Consider the following 7662-nt stretch of genomic DNA (forward strand, 5'->3'; position numbering starts at 1 on the left):
GAGGTTAGATTTTCCCAGAAAACCGCTGTGATTGTACACTGTATATCACCTTCAATTTGGAAGACTATTTCATAGAGTCTATCCGAGGGAGGGGGGGCAACTCGTGTATTTGCTGTCTCTACTGTAATAAATGTATCAGTTGCTCTCGCCTCCAGACAGGGACACAGTGCCTCCCACACTATGGTAACCTCCGCTGCGCTGTCTAGCAGAGTCACCACCCATGTCCAGTCTAGAAGGCGTGTTCTCACCATCTGAGGCATATTTCGCTGTCAAAGCTGCAACTTTCTTCTTTTGATATGGGTCTAAAATGAGGCAGGTCCTCTTGTTTGGCTTTAAGGTAAAACTGTTGAGGTTGATCTCGTCCCTGTTGTGAGGTCTGACCTTTGCCGTGGCGTTCTCCACCACTGACTTGAGAGCCCGATGTGTCCTGTAAAGAACGAGGAGAGCGCTGAACCTGGACTTGAACTCTGTCAGGAGTGTTAATTTTCGCACAATTGCTCAAGTCATAAGTACGCTAAGAAGACTTGGGTGTTGGCGAACCAGCGCGCGAACCCTGCTGTGTTGTGTTGTTGCTGCCCCTGTTTTTTATTTCTCCAGGTCCTTTTAGGAAAGAACGGGCACCCATCTTTATCAGTCTGGGCCATTTGTTGGTTTCGAGTTTGCGTTTGATTTTGTGGTTGAGTAAAAGGCTTGATTCCCAGACTATTGCGCCCTATGGATTTATAAGCTTTAGCAATAATCTTTGGCAATTTGCGTTGCTTGTCTGCGTCTGCCACAGCCTCCAAGCGTTGCGCCACTTGTAAGCATACAGCATCACCCTTAACATTAGCAAGGATCATATCCTAAACTGTGTCGAACACCCCCACATGCTCATTCCCAACTCCAGGGCCGCCTTAGCCCCATGTTCCTCCTGAACACACTTGATTATGGATGGGAGAACTGTCATTGGGGAGGTCCCGAAATACGTTAAATATACAGCTGCAAACACTTTACCCCAAGTGTTACAATCATCTAATTCGGGAACCAGATTTTTCGGTAGACTTATTATCAAAATCCTGTACTTTTCCACAGGTGTGGTATTTGGAAAAACAGCTTCAAGTTCCCAACTTTCTCGGCAAGCCAATTAGGAAGTGCATCCTTATTCTGGGGACTCTTGCCTGTTACGGAATTAACCATCAAAGGACTGATGGTCACAACACCAGGTGCAGGTGGTTGTGCAGCAGCTCAAGTGGTCCCACCTGGAATTTGTGCGACATAAACTGAATAACAGCTCTATGTATGTGTTTTAAAGAAGTATGTAATACGCGAAGCTCAAGGACCGAAGCAGTGAGAAAAGTTGGGTGTACCCAGCCAAAATGGGCCAAGTGGCCCCATCAATTGATAAGGGGCCTGAATGGACCAGTGTTATTGGGTGTGGAAGGGCACCATTAACCATATTTAAGGGGTCATTACGATCGCGGACGGACTTGAGTCCGTCCGCGACCCCAGAGCATGAGGGAACGTCCACATGGGCTGCGGCGTTCCCTCTGTGCAGATTAGGATGTGACCGCCACCCTGGCGGTCACATCCTCTTTTTTAACATTGCGGCGGGTGGAGCTTCAAGCTGCACCCGCAGCAATGTTAAAAATGCATGCACAGCATTTGCGTGCACAAAGCGGCAGGCACCGCGCGGTGCCTGCTGCATTGTGCACGCAAATGCAGGGGGTACCTATGGTACCCCCCATGTGCACCCCCCAACCCCCACTACACCTAGGGGGCCCACAACGGGCCCCCGCAGTGCAGTTACACATGCTTTTCCACGGCGGAAAAGCCGCCGCGGAAAAGCATGTTCCCAAGCACATCCTAATCTGGCTGACGGTGTCTGAGAGACACCGTCACCATTTTAGTGCTTTTCCGCCGCGGTTGTAAGCCAGCTGCGGCGGAAAAGCTGCGGACCTAAACCATGACCCGCCAGCCATCCTAATGTGGCGGTGGGTCCTGGTGGGTCCGCAGAGGATTTTCCGCATCCTCCGGGCCGGCGGTGGCTTCCGCCGGCCCGGAGGATGCGGAAAATCCTCCATTGTAATGACCCCCTTAGTGTTGCCAAGCTGTTGGTGGAACCTCAAGAGATCTATAAGGTCCATATTTCCGCGGAGTCGCGGTGGCAGTGTACTCGTGAAACGAATTGTCTGTCCCATCGACTGCCGGAAAGGTGACCCAAGAATAAAATACCTCGAAGCGGAATGCTGGATCCGCTTCAACAACAAAGATTAGGGCCACACCTGCATCAGGTACTTCATATTGAGTTAAATAAGCCCTGAGCGGTGTGCGGTTAGTAGGCGCAATAGCAATCACCATATTAAAAAAGAACAGAACAACCTATGCGTAGCAGCTCAACAGAGGGTTAGAAGTAAGTGAAAGACCTTTTAAAATTCAAGCTTGAAATATGCATAAACCTAGAACAGTTAGCATTGTTACAATACTATAGAATATGAAGGGGGGTGTCATTATATACAGACAGTGGGAAAAGGACTATAAGGCCTAACCACCCTCCCCTTGGTAAGTTGAGGTTTATTATATAAAGGAAGATCTCTAGGCTATGTCAGCAGACCCCATACATTAGAGCCTAGATGGTAGTTTTACATCATAGGAACAGCATAGCTCTTCTCCAAGGAAACATTTCCCTCCAAGTGTGTGTGAATAACATGAAACTCCTTAATATCAAAGCACGAGCTCTCCAGCAGTGCAGCTGTGTGTAGCATGTTTTGTCTAGGTGCTAGGGACTGACCAGAACAGAAAAACAAGGGGCATGTTTATCAACCTTGCACATCGTGTTCAGACTAAACTCCAGGAACAGCAGAGAACGCAGAAACCAGACGGTTCTCATGTGAAAGGCACAAACAGAGTCTTGTAAAATAAAGACATGTAGTAACGTGCACAAAAGCCCCATCATGGCAGCAGAGCTCATGCTAACTTAGCAATGTCGAGAATTACCTTAACGGCCATATAACAATCCATGGCCTGCAGGATTTAGACCTAGAAGACATATGGAGGGAACAGCACGAAGGTGGCAAGGATTATACCTTTTACTCGAATGTCCATAGGTCTTTCACTCATATCAACCTTTTTCTCACCTCCAAATAACTATGGCAGCAGGTTATTACAACCAACATAGGCCCCAAACCCTCTCTGATCATGCTTCAATCTGCTTGGGACAAGACACTATAGCACCTTACCCCTCCTCACATAGACCATGGCTACTGAATGAAGTAGCATTAAGGGACCCACTGGTAAAAAAAACAAAAAACAAATAAAAGAAGCACAAGAACACTACTTCCAAGAAAATGGCAAGGTTTGTCATAGTGCCCTTTGGGATGCTGCTAAAGTTGTAATTATGGGCGAACTCATATCCCATGCCACAACATTTGAAAGGCTTGGTTGACAAAGCAAAGCTAGAGAGAGAACTTTGCCACTTAGAGGCCCAAACATAAACAGAACAATTTGCTTTGCACGCATAGAGTGTTATGCTAGATATGCCATGAGCTCAAACATCTGATGATAATAAACACCACTAAAAAGCTACTGTACATGAGGCAGACTTACTACAAAAAGGGCGGTAAGGCTGACAGATTTGTAGCCTACAAGCTCAAGTAAACATTCACTAGAAATGATATGCACAGACTACGGATGCTCCCCGGTATTTTTGACTCAGACACCAAGAGCATATTAGAATGATTCACTACTTACTACCAGGCTCTCTTCATTGGGATAATCTTTCCTTACTTACTCAAGATGATTATTTAGTCGATTAATGCTGCCCATTGGGCCACAATGATTTCCTCCCACTAGAAGAGGAAATTTCTTCAGAAGAGGTTAGAGCAGCCATTCTCAAATTGTATGGTTGAAGGACTTGAAAGACGCCAGGACCGAGTGTGGCTTTCAGGCATCTTTTTTTACAAAACCTTTGCCACGCTATTGGCAACCCCATTAGCTGCAGTTTATAATAGCATCCTTTCCTAGGGAAATGTCACAAATACAATGTTAGACTCACAAATGACGTTACTGCTACAACCTTAGAAAGATCCAACAGAATTCTTCTCATACAGCCTGATTGCACTCCTTAACACAGATGTAAATATCTTTGCTTTTATACTGGTCACGTGGTCTGCTCCAGCTTCATTTCTCTGTGGCAGGCGGGATTCATTAGAGGCCATCATGCCCTAGATAATACTAGACTGGCGACCACGATATTCGTGGCTGCCAAATGCAGTAAAAAGCGGATGCTCCTTCCCTCACTAGACATGCAAAAGGCAATGGGCCTAGACAAGTAACCTGTTAAATAAGACTCATCTAGGCCCGAAAATGAAGAGCATAATTTTAACCAGCTTCCAAAAAACAGTAACAAAAATAAATAATTAATGTTGAGATCTCCCCCCAAGTACCCATCACATGAGGCACACGACAGGGCTGCCTTCTGTCCTCACTAATATTCTCCCTAACGATGGAACCATTCATTCAGAGAGTACAAAATAACCCAAATATTAAAGGGCTGAATGTGAACACCCAAGAATACAACTTATCATTATACAGCGGATGACGTGCTCTGTTTTTTAACTGAATCTGAGACCTCCCTCCCTGCACTGAAGGAGGAATTAACAAACTTTAAAGCGGCCTCCGGCTTCTCAGTCTCTTATGCGAAGTCTAGCGGAATGGGACTTGCAGGTGATATTTAAAATTCTTGAGTGACACACCTTCGCAATGGCTTTGCATGGTCTTGAGTCTCATTTTACTACCTTGGCATCTACTTCCCGAGCTCTACAACAAATTCATATCAGTGCAATGTCCCTCCTTTACTAGGCACCTTATATAGGGAGGCCTAGGCTTCCTGAACATTAGATCCTATGTTCTTGCCGCTCAGATTCATCCCACATTAGACTAGAATCTCAACTTAGACTGTAGAAAATGGGTTCAGGGAGAGCAACAGTTTTTTCGATTCCCTCTACACTTCCGAAAGGCGGCGTACGTTAAATACCATTCTCCTGCTGCTGGAGTACTGGCAACAGGTTACATGAAAGAGAGTTCTACGATTTCCCCTCTCCGATGACCCCACTTACCCCCACCCCCATAATTCATAATCTGTACTTCTTACTTGGCTTACCGGACCCAAGATTCGCATATTGGAACAATGGCAATACTCCTTCCTTGTGAGACCTTTATGTGGGTAATGGGCTATGCACTCAGGAGGAGTTACAGGTGAAATGGCACTTGGCCAGAGAGGGTACATTTAGACTTACACAATTGCTTCATTGTGAGGGAACGCGCAAAGCAATAGATCTCATAGGGTAAAGATGCATTGAAACTATGACCCAGATTTACTAAGACACACAGCACTGCATTGCATAGTATTTGTGAGAATTACTTGTGCTGCATTAAGTTGCTTTCTTGTGTCATGGGAGCACCGTATTTAGTAAATGGCGCACCATGATGTAAGGGTGAGAGATGCGTCATACAGCATGATACAACGTTGTAGTTGTAGCACAACGCGGCATAAAGCTAGTCCTACGTGAGTGATGCGAAGTTGTGTTGCAATCCATGATTCACATTTACGTGCCACACAGCCACAATCATTTGTTTGGACATCACCAATTTGAAGATATTGAAGGGTCCACGAGCCAGGAGGTCAGCAATAAGGAAGATGGGGCTGCCATTCAGTCTAGGAGGAAAAGAAAGTTCATTTTACCTAGGAGGAAAGCCACATTTTGGTAACTGAATTTACTAAAAATAAGAAATTATTGCTTGTGATCTCCAACTTACCATTAGCTAAAAAAGATGCTTTATGGCAAGCAGTATTGAACAAGATAAACCGTATGGCACCAACTAGAAGGATCGTAGTTGAATGCAAGAAAAGGTGGCATGATCATGAATGCAAAAGACACACAGATGATTGACGGAATGCAGAGCAAATCAAACATTCTCCCCCAGTCAAGAGATCTGGGTTAAATCCATTGTTCTTATGCTCACCATGCCACCCCAGTTTAGACCCAGCCATATGAAAATCAGTCTTAACCCTGTGCCTCATGGGAATAGTCCAGCCCTAACTGCCAAGCCAGGTCCTCCCTGGACTGGAAAAAAGCATCCTGAAACCGGTTTCGGGGCATCACCTCTCATCAGCCAGGCTAGCTTGAATCCAGTGGCACAGTTAGCCCGGGACCCACGTCTGGGCATACCCAGCGCTCGTAGGGTTAGAAAGCAAAAGACACACAGATGATGGACGGAATGCAGAGCAAATCAAACATTCACCCCCAGTCAAGAGATCTGGGTTAAATCCATCGTAAAAAAAACATATGGATTTAGGCCCATATTTAGGCCCATATCTCTGTACTGGGTTGAATGTATGACATTGTTCTGCATTCTGGCTATCAATTTTCGGTTTGCGTTTGTCACCTCAAGTGGGACGGGTATGCCAAGACGTGGGTCCCGTGCTCTCCATGCCACTGGGGTCAAGCTAGCCTGGCTGATGAAGGGTGTTACCCCGAAACCGGTCCCAGGATGCTTGTATCTAGTCCCGGGAGGACTTGGCCTGGCAGTTCGGGCATGACCGTTCCCATAGGGAGCAGGATCAAGACTGATTTGCATATGCCTGGGTCTAAACTTGAATGGCATGAGGAGCAAAAATATGATGGATTTAGGCCCAGATCTCTGTACGGGGATGAATGTATGACATTGTTCTGCATTCTGTACATCAATTGTTATGTTTGCAATGATCATGAATGCAGCACTAAAGAGAAACTGGCTAGGAATCTAAAGGCTGCAATGAGGACAGGAGGATCACATTTCCAGTAAGAGTTGAACCCACAGGAGGAGCAGGCAAAATCACTAATTTCAACAGAGTTGGTTGCCGGAGTTGAGTCAATGAACAGTGCTGACCCTGAAGATATGTAAAATGTACAGAGTAAGTGCAAACAAAAATGCAAGTAAATTAACCTAATTTGTCCACATGAATGTAAACAAGAAATAAAAAGACCATACAATGCATATGATTACAGTGTAATTGCAATATATTAGGGTATATATATATATATATATATATGATTGAGCAAATGAGCCCTTGAGCTCTGACAGGGCACACAACGCTCTCCCCACACCATCCGGTTTGAATGCCTTGCTGCCACTCGCATTCCAGACTCTCATTAATTTGACACCATGATGTCATGAGTGATGTCACTGACCATGTCATGAGTGATGTTATATGTGACGTCATCAGCAGTGCATTGTGGGCATGCAAGTTATAGTTAGCTGAACTAACTATAACGGGAGAATTTCAAAGGTTTTGTATAAGTGAAATATCCAGCTAACTATAACATGTATGAAACCTATGTTTTTTTCAGTGAATGTCCAAGGTTTTTTAAATGCTAATTCCTAACTATAACGTGTGTCAAACCTATGGTTTTTTCATTGAATTTGCAAGGTTTTTTAAATGCTAATTCCTAACTATAACATGGCTGAAACCTATGTTTTTTTCAGTGAATATATATATATACACTGGAAAACTAAACACCCACTTCCTTTACAAAGAAATGGAAAGTTTGCATCTCTCCAACCTCTCTAATTTTTCACCTTAGTCATCTTCCACTCAATCAACACAACAACCACAAATACACACACCTACTTGCTACCATTCTT

Source organism: Lissotriton vulgaris, chromosome 1_1 (genome assembly GCF_964263255.1).
Source record: "Lissotriton vulgaris chromosome 1_1, aLisVul1.2, whole genome shotgun sequence".
In the NCBI taxonomy this organism is placed as follows: domain Eukaryota; kingdom Metazoa; phylum Chordata; class Amphibia; order Caudata; family Salamandridae; genus Lissotriton; species Lissotriton vulgaris.